The sequence below is a fragment of the Felis catus genome, chromosome A2 (assembly GCF_018350175.1).
Source record: "Felis catus isolate Fca126 chromosome A2, F.catus_Fca126_mat1.0, whole genome shotgun sequence".
Taxonomy (NCBI): domain Eukaryota; kingdom Metazoa; phylum Chordata; class Mammalia; order Carnivora; family Felidae; genus Felis; species Felis catus.
Window position 1 is genome coordinate 90,738,065 of NC_058369.1, and position 14,059 is coordinate 90,752,123.

At 42.0% G+C, this 14,059-nt stretch overlaps 1 protein-coding gene and 1 long non-coding RNA gene across 5 annotated transcripts in view; one reads left to right on the forward strand and one right to left on the reverse strand.

Annotated features, from left to right (window-relative positions):
- LOC123383870 overlaps window positions 1-14,059 on the reverse strand; it is a 137,009-nt gene that overhangs the window by 38,457 nt on the left and 84,493 nt on the right. The window lies entirely within an intron of this gene.
- Window positions 981-14,059, forward strand: part of GRM3 (glutamate metabotropic receptor 3) — a 220,510-nt gene continuing 207,431 nt past the window's right edge. For 2 of the 4 annotated variants that reach the window (XM_045052324.1, XM_019825400.2), the window contains exon 1: window positions 982-1,525. The gene's annotated coding sequence lies outside the window, so the exon portion shown is untranslated. Of the gene's footprint in view, window positions 1,526-14,059 lie in introns of all 4 variants that reach the window. The other 2 variants (XM_045052323.1, XM_006929146.5) reach the window with 2 other exon arrangements.

The window sequence follows — 14,059 nt, forward strand, 5'->3', positions numbered from 1 at the left end:
GTGTTTCTAAACATAGAAAGATGCCTGGAATTTTACCTTTAGGATTGTATCTGTAGCTCGGAGCCTATTATAGCTATTTCCGTGTGCCTTTTTCTCTTTTGTGCCTACGTCACCGATTTAAGGTTTTTATTTATTTATTTAATTTCAAGAAGAAAGAAGAGGTTCTGTAGAAAGCCGTGCCTCTGTGTGCCAACCCCAAGTAGGGCTAGAGAAGGACTAATGTGGGAGTAGGGGTGGGGGTGGGGGTCGCTGCAGCGGGGGGGGGGCTGTGTGGCAGCACTGGAGGATACGAAGGAAGAAAGATAATTCAGCACTCCCCTCAAATCTTATTCCACCCAAGAAATTTAGGAGAATGCGAAAAAGCAGCAGCCCAGCATTCTTGAAGGGGCGTGGCTTCCCTCCAGGGGCCGTCCAATCGAATTCCTTCAGAGGGAGCTATCCCGAGAAGATTGATGGGGGTTGCTAGGAAACAGGAGCGTCTCCCTCCCGCCTGACCCAGAGATTGTTCTGCACAAGCCCTCTCCAGGGGCTCGCAATGTGCAGTTGAGCGGTGCGTGGGGCAGAGCGGCGCACCGGGCTCTCAGGCTCACTCGCTCCCTCTCAGCTCTCGCTCTCCCTTTCTCCTCCAGCCTGCGGTCAACCCGCGACACGGGGACCACTGGAGAGTTCTTTCGGGGCCGTTAGTCCCCGCTCTCCCGGAGACAGGAGATCGAGCAGAGCTTCAAAGTTGGAGCCGCAGATCTTCCTGCCGCCCCACGCCCCTTCACCCCACCCCTTCGAAATTCACCAACCTTTGCCTGCCCTGCCTAAGGATTTCCAACAGAGTGAGGCGCAGCGGCTAGCCAAACCGCCCTGGCTTTCGTACCATAATCCTCTCGTCTAGGTACCCTGGCTCACTGAAGACTCTGCAGATACACCCCTATTAAGGGAGGGGAGTGGGGGAGGGGGAGAGGGAAAAGGAGAAGGAGAGAGGGAGGAAAGGAGAAAGAGAATGAGAAGGAGAGAATGCCAGAAGGTCCGTGCCTCTGCCGAGAGTCCCAATTAGCTGCGACGGTTTGAGCCTGGCCAAGGTGAAGGAAAGTTGCTTTCCGCGCCTGGGAAGTGGGTTTGCCTGTGCAGCCGAGAGAGGGACTCGGCTGCGAAGCGCTCCCCTCCCCTGCGTAGAAGACCACTAGGTCTCCCCTTTTCCCAACCCCCTCCCTCCCTTCCCCTCCCACTCTCCCTTTTCCCACTCCCCACTGACTCGGAGGCCTGGATGCTCGGCCACCGGGCAGTGGTCCAGCGCGCAGCCGGGAGGGGGCGGGGGCAGGGGGCACTGTGACAGGAAGCGGCGCGCACAAGTTGGCCATTTCGAGGGCAAAATAAGTTCTTCCTCGGATTTGGAAAGGACAAAGCCAGCGAGCGAGCTACCTCTTTTGTGTCGGATGAGGAGGACCAACCATGAGCCAGAGCCCGGGTGCAAGCTCAGTCGCCGCCGCTGCCACCGCGGTCAGCTCCAGTCCCCGCCAGGAGTTGTCGGTGAGAGGTAAGGGGCCCAGAGGAGGACGTGTCCCTCTGGAGGGCGCCCAGCGAGGGCGCGGAGGCTCGGGCACCGCGTGGGGCAGGCTTAGCCGGGAAAGTTGAGGCAGAGCACAGACCAGTCCCTACAGTTCTGCCGGGGGTGGGGCGGGAGGGGGGCAGAGGCGATGTGGGTGTGCGCGAGTGAGAGTTTGTGTGTGTGTGTGTGTGTGTGTGTGTGTGTGTGTGTGTGTGTCCGTGTGCGCGCGCGCGCTCACGTCTGTGTCCCCGGGAGGGAGGCAGATTTCAGGGCACAGAGCTACGACCGGGGTGCGGGAGGTGCAGGGACTAGCTAGCGCTCGTAGACCCCCAGAGAGAGACCGGTCTCCTCAGCCAACCACCTCCAGGCTTGCTCTGGGCTCAGGATTCGGTTCTATTCGGGGGCTCCCTAGGCTTTGTGCACAGGAAGCCTTGCGTTGACTGGCTCCCACTCTGGCGGTTTCATGTGGGTGTGGAGGTTGCCAGGCGAGGTGGGCAGCGGTCAGCGGGACCTGGTCCGTGTTGCAGCCGGAACACGTTCTGCAGCCAGAAGCGGCCAGAGCTTCGCTCTCCTACAAGCACGCTTGGAAAGGAGCCCTAACTCCATGCCCTTTGCTCTTTTTGGCTTGAGCGAAAAATCGAAAAGCCAGACTGGGAGCCTATCTCTTCATCGATCTTGTTCCATTTTCTTATCTGACAGTGAGGTAACTCAGAGAGGGCGGGAGATTCGCGATCCAGAAATAGACTAGGTAATATATCCAATAAGCTTGTTTCTTAAGGATTTCATTTAGATTTCCTTCTAGTTCCTTCCCTGGGTTAACAAGCGGGGAGGATTCCCTGAGATGTAACACTTTTAAGTAGGCATCTTAAGGGGACATGCCCCTGCCTTATAAGTATTTTAGAGCATTGTAAATTTTGATTAAAATATAATAAAACTGTACACTTTTAATGATCTGTGGTCAAGTGCTCGGCTAATTTGCTGATAAAGTATTTCTACTGTTATTTGAATATTGATATGTTTGAGGTAAATAGAGATAGTTATCAGGTATATGCAGAGTTGAGGTTAATGACAGTGGAGGGTAATGAGTTAAGGATCTCAGCAAGAGTTCATTACTTTGAGTTTCTCTGCTTAATTTTATTTGTGCTACCTACTCTTAGAACTGTTCAGTAGAGCTATATTGTGTTTCTTTGGGAAAAATTAAGCAATGATCTGGAGAGAAACATTCATTTACCTAAATCTAAATGTGCTTTGGTTTATCTAAATCACATATTTTAAGGCTGCCATCTGAACTCTAGTTGTTGATGTAAATATATTTAATACAGGCATAACTAAAAACACCTCGACTCTTATACTAAACTCCCTTGGATTATACAATTCCCACCCGAAGGTGTTTGGGATACTCTATTAGTTAATGATTCTGGAGTGCTGTGCCTCTTTTTTCTCAAAACAGTTTAATAGAATTTGAATAGATTTTGGAAGCTATTGCACACTGGACCTTAATAAAGTGGTATTTTCCCTTTCACAATGGCAGTGTCTTGAATTTACAAACATTTTTGACACCTGTAGATTTTAGCTGCCCATCTTTTCAGGTTCTGATCATCCAGGTTCTGATCACTCCAGCAGGAGTACATGGATATTTTGGCTAGACATGCCCTAAGGCTGTTTTGATTTATATTCAGAGTAACACAGGTGCTCACAATGGCAACCGAGGAAAAGAACTCTTAAAACTTGTATTTTCATAAATAAAACAATGAAAATTCCAGAATGCCTTCATTCAGTGGGCTAAAACAAGGGATCAATGTTAAGAATATCACTTAGTATTGTTAAGTCCCCACTGACGCCTGCAAGAAACCTACTTTTAAAACCTCTTGTTCTGTGAGCTGGATCGTTGACAATGAAATGTGAAGCCTAACTCATAAAAAAAAAAAAGTATGCCAACACAAGGAATAGGTTAATTTTTGAGATGTAGGAGAAACGGGCATCTATTTAAATTGGATGGTATTTTTCACACTTGAGGGATACTTGATCAATAAGTTGAGAAAATCTATCGGAAGCTATATATAAATGGAGAATTTTGTACATCGTGAAAATATCTTCTATGATCCACTCATTTGTGTTTGAGACCTTTTTAAGAAGTTGTGGTGTATACAGGAAAAGAAATGAAGGTACATCAGAGGATTTAGCCCACAATTACTAAACACATCAAAATGATAAGCCTATCTCTGATTTTACGTCAGTGCAATTCAAATTGATAAGTTGAACAAATGCACAGATAGCAAAGAATTGAGTGATCTTTATTTTTAATTAAATTTAAATTAATATTTTTGAATGAAAAAATTAGGATAACTGTCAGAATGTCACCTGTCTCACTTCTCTACTTCATGATAGGTGACCAACCAGAATTGCACAAGATTCAGGATGGTCTTATTTTCAAACACTCCCAGCAATAACATTTTTATAATTTACTTAGGTATCTTTCCCTCTTTCTTATTTCCTGTCAAACTCTTTTTTTTTTTTCAAATCAAAATATTGTGTCTTTCTTGCCCAGTCCTCTAATCGAGATCATTCACAAAATGATGCATGACTTTTTTTCCAGGGTCCTAGCTACCTCCTGCCAAAATATAGCCCATTGGCTTGGGATAAAAATGCTTCCATTTGTGGTTCTGCACTCAACATCATCCCAAGACAGCATTAAATAAAAGAAATGAAAATTGATACCTAATTCACATTGAAAACCAGGATTCATTTACGCATGTTGAAATATGGCCAGAGTTCCAGGGTGAGAATTGTTTCCTCCAAGGTTACTCCCCCAAAAAGGAGCAGTGGTTACTCATACTTGTCTCACTTTCCTATTTTACACTGAGTTTATTGTGCATTTTTGTCTCTTCTGAGATTCTGCTAAATGCATCCAATTCTGTATTAGATGAATTTGTTGAAATTGTTCCCAAGAAGTAGCATAAAATTGTAGAAGATTATCCACCAAGAATGAACACATAAAAATGAGTACAATCATAGTAATCACAGAGATAGTAGAAACTACTAGGTCATTCTTCCACTTCTAATGTAGGCTTGGTCTCCATAGCATACTGTATTTTGGAGTACTTCAGTCCAGTCTGATTTTAAATGGGTCAAGCAATGACTTCTTCTAGCACTTTTGAAAGACTATTTCACAGTCTAATAGTTCTCCCTATTAAGAACTTTACTGTGATATTCAGCCTAATTTTCCCATAGTTCTATTTTATCTTGTTATTTACTCCCTATTATAACCCCTGTCTGATTTCGACCCTTCATCTAACTTTATACAGGACTTGTAGAATACAAAAGCTTAAGCAGTTACAGGAGAGTATATGAAGGAGACGGTTCTATACCTGGACATCTTTTCTCAATATTTAAGACACATGTTTGAGGTCACTGATATGCATGTGCGTGATTATGTGTCCCTAATAATTTATTTTACTAACAGAAGTGTGAGGAAATTTTTCATCTCTGCCATTAATGACCTATGTGAATACTGAGACAATCCTTTCTAAGTAATGTTCTATGTGGATGCACATTTATGAGACATTTTCATTGCAAATTCAATGTCAACAGAACCCTGTCAACGCCCACACTACAAGGGAATTCTGTGACACACTGGTCTGATGCTCCACTGAGCCTCAGAAGCTGTTGTCATGTAAATTCTACTATTGAAATGAAAGTGACTTCCATAATTAATAGAATGTGCTAGGAATATAATAGTGTATATAGTTTAGATGCATACGTGAACATGATACACATAGTAATTCTGCTCGAATACAGTAGTCCCTTCATACTAAAAGCAATCTGAAAAGCCAGTGTAATTAAGCTCAAATTCATCACTGTGCTGTATCATGAAAAATAAGCTCAAATCATGCATATATCTGTATGGAACATATTTAGATTTATGGAGGTACCATATGTGAAGGTTAATTTAAAAATAGAAAAGCCTGAAATAACTACCGGAGAGAAAGAGGTTTTTATTTTGCTCACTTAAAATCTGGTTCCAAGACCTCCATGTGTAGGCTTCTTTTAAGATTCTGAAGCAAGTATCTTGGTAGACTCACCATCCCACTCAATTGTTTCTCCAAGTCCCAGGCATTGAAATGCAAGCCCTGCTGGATAGTAGACGAGTAAATGATATAATCGGGAAGTAAGTTCGTAGGTTACACTTGGCAAATTCAGAAAATAAAGGACTAAGAGTAAGGTGAATCAGCAGCTACATACAGAAATTTAGTGCTGTCTTCTTTTCTACATGGCGAGCACTAGACTGTACGTGGAAACATTTGTGTGAATTAAGTTATGGAAACAGTAAGGGGAAGTGGCCTTCCCAAACTGAATATATCGTTAATAGAGGTAAATTAGACTGCATGGAATAAATAATTTTTCAACTAGTATTCTCCCTATGGAAGCCCAAAAGTATCTTTATCGTGCCATTCATCTCATGGTGAGTATCCTCAAAATGATTTTCCTTAGAAACAAAGGGGAAATCAATTTTCCTGTTATAGGGACTGTAGACTATCAATATACTTGGGACTTCTCTCTGGGACAGAGACCTTCTAAGAAGTCTGTGTCTACAAAGAATCTATTTCCTCCCGAAATCAGTAATCTTTTTATGGAACTGGAAATGATACACTGTGCAGAGAAATAAATTCGGAAAACATGCAGATATTATCTATACAAGCACAGACAAAAAACATCATATCTGAAAGTAAAACCATATATATAAGGTGTCTCCACAGAAAGCCCGAGGTAGCTCTCATTTTTAACTCCTTGTCAGAATTTGCTTCACCATCACTGCCTATGCACCACTATACACACCCACCCACGCCATTCCAAGGAGATGCAAATTTCAAAACTATGATGCAGTTAAAAAAAATGCAACTTGGGGCGCCTGGGTGGCGCAGTCGGTTAAGCGTCCGACATCAGCCAGGTCACGATCTCGCGGTCCGTGAGTTCGAGCCCCGCGTCGGGCTCTGGGCTGATGGCTCAGAGCCTGGAGCCTGTTTCTGATGCTGTGTCTCCCTCTCTCTCTGCCCCTCCCCCGTTCATGCTCTGTCTCTCTCTGTCCCAAAAATAAATAAACGTCAAAAAAATATTTAAAAAAAAAAATGCAACTTGTCAGTGCAGCATGGGAGCATTAAGACTGTAACAATTTGAAGAGACTCCTCTAAAAAACAGATACTATCAGGAAAAAAAAAGGGGCCATCAGGGAAGCAGTAGGTCAATAAATATTTATCAAGGACTTTTTATAACCACTGGACGTCATGCAACGGGGACACAAAAAATGTTCCAATGCACACAAAATTCCACAAACATGTGAAGTTCAAAGAACTCCAAAAATCAAACTTGAAACTCTAGAATACAAAGAGGCTACCAAAATAATCAACTGAATGAAAAAGCCTCTTCCTTCATTTAACAGACCTATTGGGATTTGAAATTTCAAACAGGAATGTATTTGAGACAGTGCTAAATGTTGTCAGGTGACAAAACTAGCAATATATCATAATAACAGATGATAATTGATGACCAACTGCCATGTGCCAAGTTTTCCACGAAAACACTCCATGGATTATCTGATTTAATATTCATAAGAACCCTCTGAGGCACCCACTGTGATCTCCATTTCACTCAGGAAAGGGAAGCCCAGAGAGATAAAGTAATTTCCTCCAGTTCAGGTATAAACTGAAATTCAAAACTTAGGATCCTACCCCAAGTTCTAGTCTGTTTACTGCTAAGCTACACCGCCTCCCAATTGATGTTTGATACTGGATGCATTTCATTCAACAGTTATTTTCGAGTATCAAGTTGAGGGACATACTTTGGTGCTGAGGAAAACCCACCAGTGAAAGAGAACCCACAAAAGCACCCCCCAGGCTCAGCCCTTACACTCCCCCGAACAGACACGGTATCTTCAGAGGGGCAAAGAAATGCACATGGAAGAAATAAACTAAAATATGATTTGGAATTCATCAGAACTCAGGAAAAAATTGTAGCACCAGAAAAGTCTATGAAGACAAATGTTTATTAACAACCTGAGAAATCAACACCAGGTGGAAACATGTGAGCAAAATGTATTTCCCAGAGCCTGATTCGATGAACATCACAATCAGCACAACTAAATACAGTGGCAAAGATAGTCTCATGAAAAGTCAGCATGAGGGTGAATCGCGTTTCTGCTTGCTAAGGCTAAAATGCTCAGGTTTCTCTCCTCTTTACAACCTACCGACGTCCTTCCAGGAAAACAAGCTGATAAAAATACCTTGTAGACTAGTAAAAATTTGAAATTTCCTTACCCAGCTGAAATAGTCATTCATCTTTTACCTAGGAAATTCTCAACGTGTTACACATTTTGGCATTTATTCATAAAGCATACAACAACTTGAGAAAGGACAAGGTCAAGGGTTTCAAGCTTTAAATACACTAAGGACGGGAGATGCCAAGTGACCTGCTGGTTTTTCCAAAGACTCAGTCAGTCAGTAGAAATGCTCTGGGAAAATCCACATATGATTCCCTGACCTTGGTGCTTTCCCACAGGCAGGAAACCTGCTGTCTTGATTATGTGAATTGATAATTCATTCCAGACAACCCAAGAGCTCAAATAGGAGTCTTTACTTGAAAGTCTTTGTCCGATTTGTCAATTGTACTATAGTATTTTACGGACATAAAAAATGAATGGATATCCCAGATCTGTCCCTCCATCTGGCACAGACTGTTTCATTTGATTGTTAATAATATACAGCCGATAGATTATTAGCAATATTTTATATTTTGCGTAACAATTTCGGTGCACCATGTGTTGTTGGTGAATATGAAATAATATAAACTTCTTTCACAAAATATGTTGAAACACTTGCCGACTTAGGAGGTGGCACTGCAAGGTCAGAAACAGTTGGCATTTGTAACTGCCTCAAGGAGAAGAAGATCTGGGGAACATAGTTAGCTCTTTCCATTGTGAAGCATCTTATCTTTCATAAAGAGGCAAAGACCCTCCACATTCTGAGGCATTAATCAGAATATATCTGATATATATTGGTGACCAGAGCATACCTCACTTCAGAATTCATAAAGAGCCAAAACATGGAACTTTGATTACTGATATGTCTCCTCCACGGATTTTGCTTAAGGACTGCCCTTGGGGAAACTGCTTTGTGTAATGTGAAAAGCCCTACCCCTTTCAAGAAAAATGTCTTCCGCTACCTGCCGTGATTCAATCAATTCTCTGAATTTTAAGCTAAATTATTTCATCCCCAAAGTACAAAAGACTCTATGTTTCAAGGTCCACATAGTTCATCAACCTTCCAATGCCATGAATTTATAGGTTCATTTTTTTCAGAAAAGCTAACATCATCCAGTTTGGTGGGGAGTGGCAGGGTGCCTACATCATAATTTTGCCTAAGAAATGGCCTTCTTTGGCTATCAGTTCCCAAACTAACAGGATGCAGAAATTTTAGAAGAAAGAGACCTCCATTGTGGTTAGTGAACAAAGGAAGCCCTGGATGGATGAGATTGAGGCCTTATTCAGTGCTCATCTTGTCCCCCCTTTTTTTTTCCTTCTAAAATCCTAAAACTGTATTTGTTGCTATGTAATGTAGGGAGGGAATCTGCTAATTTTAAGTGTGTTCCTAAGATGGAAAAGGTTGGAACAGGTGAAGTAGGGGAGAATAACAAAGTTTAAGGGCAAAGTCAGAGGTCCCCTCTCCCTGTCCTTCCCACCCTCCCATCTACAACACAAACAATAATCATCTTGATTCTACTGCAAATTGTGTTTATCCAATTACTGTTTATCTGCATTAGAATTATTTTGAAGTTTACTTAAAATGAAGAATTCTGGGGCAGATGTGTCCCAGACTGATGTCCTTTAGCTTGGGGTTTAGCAATATATGTATTAAATGTCTTTCCAGATTATTCTCATGTACACTCAAGCCTCAGAAGTACTACTGTCTCAGTCTGCTCGGGCTGCTAGAACAAAATACTATAGACTGGGTGGCTTAAAGAAGACATAATTCTCCTAATTCTGGAGGCTGGGAAGCCCAAGGTCAAGGTGCCCAGCAGATTTGGTTGCTGGTGAGAGCCCACTTCTTGAAGGACCACCTTTCACCTGGTGAAGACAGAGTTCTGGTCTCTTTTCGTCTTCTTTACAAAGATGCTAATCCCAGAATGGGAGCCCATCCTTGTCATCTCACCTAAACCTAATTACCGCCCAAAGGTCCCACCTCCAAATACAGTCACATTGGAATTAGGGTTTCAACAGATGAATTTGGGGTGAGAGAGGAGGACACAAACATTCAGCCCATAACAATTAGACATAGAATGATGGCCATACAGAGAACACCCAATGAATCACTCTACACAATTATTCCCCACCGCAAGTCCACTCTAATTAGATTAACCAGTTGTCTACAATCAATTCTGCAAGCCAGAGTATTAATTAATTAATTAATTAAGCTCAACTAATGAAGCACAGTCCCCATGAGTCGTGTGAATAGATTCATTTTCTGGAAACCTCATATTGTTTTCATTGCAAGGAAATTTTTCTTTCATTACCTATAGCAAATTCCACTAAGATACACAAACTTGATGCATATTTATTAAAATGTGGGAAAGGGAGGTTACTGGCTTTAAAGAGTATTATCAAGGAAAACATTAGATTTATAAGAATAGAAACGCTTCTTGATTTGGGTAAGTGCACACTTAAAACTCAAATTGCCTTTATCACTATATCCCTGTGAGCTGGGGGATGTGGGAAAACATCATTTTGTCACAGCTCTCCCCTTTGCCCTCCGGATCTGCAGAGCGGGTGAAAATTAAAAAAAAAAAAAACTCATTTGGCAACTTCTTATCCATTCTCCACTCAGCTTCTACTTCGTTCAAGTGAATGGTTGCTTGGCTGAAGCCGTCACTCGTCACAAACACTGCCAAAGATAGTTTCCTAAGCAGCGTCCGGAGCCACATGGGAAAAAAACTGAAGAGGGAATGAGGGATGGGCAGCAGGGGGTTGGGGAGGCCTAGGCTGGGCCACCAGCTTCACTTCCTAGGGGGTCTGAGCAACCTCTTTGTGTTGCCTTGCATTCCACACTTAATAACTGACTTCATGAAGTGAAAAGCAAAAAAAAAAAAAAAAAAAAAAGATCACATTTCCCCACTCTTCCCAATATGAAAAAACATTTGAATTGTTAAAGCTCAGGCTGTCTCAGGCACAAAAATGTTAAATTGCTGGAAGTTACACTGTGTCCCTGGCAGAGCGTGGCTTCCTTACCCACTGTGGTGCTTACAGCTCTTATACTGATAACGGCCCTTCTTCCACTGACACAGAGTTCTGTCCAGCTCAAGCTAAAAGCCCAGCACCACCCCAAACCAGTGTCTTCCTTGTTAGTTCCAGATGCTAGCAGGAACACCCTCATTTCCCCAGAAAGTGGTTTAAAATATTAGAATTGCCAATGACCTTTCTGTTTGGTCCTCTGTCGATCCTTCCTTTGTAACTCATCTTGAGCACGTCTTCTTTTCTCTACTACCAGTGCCAAAACCTTAGCCCTTGTCTTTCAATCTTCTGTAGCAGTTTATCTCCTCCAGTCTCTCCATCTTCGTTTATTATTTATTTGCCAGACATTTAACAAGTGCCTACTGTGGGTCCAGTCACTGTTCTAGAGATAGTGTAGCAGTGAAGGACAAGAGAGTTTAGAAGGACTTTTCTTCTCATTCAGCTTACACTAAATAGAGTCAGACCATAAGCAAGCGAACTAAGGTGCTGTAAATATAGCGATGTGAGGAAATGATAAAATATCACGACACCATGATGTATAAAAATGGAGGTGGGGATTTGGAAAAGGCAACATTCAGCTACCGGTTGAATTTTGATTTGTAACTGACTTTTACATTCCATTGCCTGGTTTAAAAGGCATTAAAGAGCAGCTTGTCAATTGAGAAGGCAGTTTGAACTTTCCAACTTGGCCATCAAGATTTTCTACAAGCACATTTCCCATGTATCTTTCCAACTTTTCTTTCTCAAGGGGATCCCCTCCTGTACCCAGATTTTATGTTAATACACAAAATAGACCTTTGAGCATCTTTATGGTCACAAGTCCATTTAGAACGTGTTTCCACTTCTTTTCTATGAACCTGTGTTTTAAGGCAAGTTTCAAATCTCCCCTTATCTAAGTCCATACTAATGCTGCTTACGTTTGTCCTTCCAAAGCCATTTTTATCCACAACGGTCGTGTGATCCTTATCAGATACGGGCTTCACCAGTGAAACACTGTTTTGACCTGAGTAATAGGTAGCAAGACCACTAATTTGTGGAATAAAATCAGAAGGCAAATTTACTGCCATTTCTCATTGCCCCTTTAAAATGCATTCAGGAAAATATAACATACTTGGATGTGTTTTAACGATAAGCCTTAATGACAAACAAACTCCATTCAAAAATTAGTAAGCGTGGACCAATATAATAATGACAACTTTGAACTTTCAAGTTGAGCCTTCTCTCTGTCTGCAACAGGAGCCTATTTCAAATGGGAAGTTGAGAACGAAAGCTCTCTACCTTCTCAGGTTCTCTTCCACCCTTCCTTGTTTCTCTTACTAACTCAAGCTCTGACTCTTCCAAAGTTGGGGTGGAAGGAGAGCTTCGGCAGAACAGGTTAGAAAAACAAGAAGTTCTTATCTGACAGGGGCGCCTGGGTGGCTCAGTCAGTGGAGTTACTGACACTTGATTTCGGCTCAGGTCATCATCTCGTGGTTCCTGGGTTCATACCCCATAGGATTCTCTGTCTCCTTCTTTCTCTGCCCCTCCCCTGCTCATGCTCTATTTCTCTCAAAACAAACAAACCAACATTAAGAAAAGAAATTCTTATCTGACAGGTTTCATATTCTCTGGGCCCCCCGATTGTTAAGGCTGACTCCCTCAAAGTGAGTGTGCGTGTGTGTGTTTTGAGACTTCTTTGTTCATTGCTGAGGGTCTTACCTCCATTTCCTTGACACAAATTTCCCTTTGCTGAACCATACCCCTTTAGCACCTGCTCTTTCTGCAAGACACTCTACACAGGCTCATTGTTGAGGTCTCATTGCCCCTCCAGCCCTTTCTCTGGGGTTAGGTCTCTCTCCCTCTCTCCGTCCCTCCCCCTGCTTTGGTTCACAAACACACTAACATGTTGTTGCAGGAACAACCCTAGGCATACGGACGAGTCCCGGTGCTGCAGTATTTTATTGTGGCTCCACTGCTGAAGCATCTCAACATCTCATCCTTCTCTTATCCTCTGCATTTCCCAGTCTGGAGTCAGACCTAGCCCATTTTGTGAGGCTATATGCTTTGGGGCACATAAGCATCTCCTGATACTCTCTTTCTTCTGAACATACTTTGACCATATTTGACATAATAAATGTAGTGCATTTGCTTTCTTAGATGTCTGTGGTTTCTAATTCAGCTGTGACTTTAGCAAAGTGCCTTGTACAGATAGATGCTTGTGGGATGTGTGAGTATGGTAATAAATTCAAAGTAAAAAAGCGTCTAACTTTTTATGACCCAGAAAAATGTTTTTTATGGGGCTACCTGTATGAAGACTTACAGAAATCAATGCCTATGAAATAATTTAAGAGGTGGCTAGAACATCCATCTGTCTTGCCTAGAATTAGCTCCAAAAGGACAAAGATCTTGCCTTTTTTCAGCAGTCTGTAATAATGAATGGAACATACAATGATACCTAACACATATTTAATGAATGAAGGAATCTATTTTAAAGTTTTTATTTACTCCCTGAGTATCTTCCTTGCTGAAATATTAACATCAATTTCCCCCCTTCATCTATTATGCTTTGAAAGTAAGAAATATTGTTACAATCTTAATTTTATTCCATAAATGATATCATTTTCCTAAAGGCATTTTGGATCACCAACAAAATAACTCCTTATAAAAATTTTAAAATTTGGCATGTAAAGTAACATCAATTTAATTAAATAAGCCTATACTGAAGGCCCACTACTTTCCAAGCACTGGGCAAGGCATTGCGGAGAAGAGGATGAAAAAGGAATCATTGTCTCCCTAAGAATTTAAAATCTTGTAGAAGAGATGAGATATGTATGTATGTAACTATAGTAACAGGCAAATTCAGGAGCTCACTTATAAGACCCCTGAGTGGATAATAATACTTCTGCTTGATATAAATGTAGAAAGTATCATGTAAAAAAAAATTGCTTCTGTGTTGGACCTTGAAAAACAGTTAAGATTTCAGGAAGTGGAGGAAGTCATTCTAGACCTATGCAAAGGCAGAGATGTGGTCTGTGGATATGCTTGGGGAAGAGTGCATGAACTGGCTGAGTTTAAGGGTAGGTCTACCCTCAAGGGAGGTGGTAAAACTGTAAGAGCAGGTGGCATAATGGCTAATAATTCTCCTACAGGCAGAGGGAAACCTCTGAGAACATTTGAGCACGGGAATCTGAAAGCCCCACGTGAAGATAAATATGAGGAAATAAAGGTTTAGGAGTCGGGGAGATGAGCTGGCCCATTACGGCAAC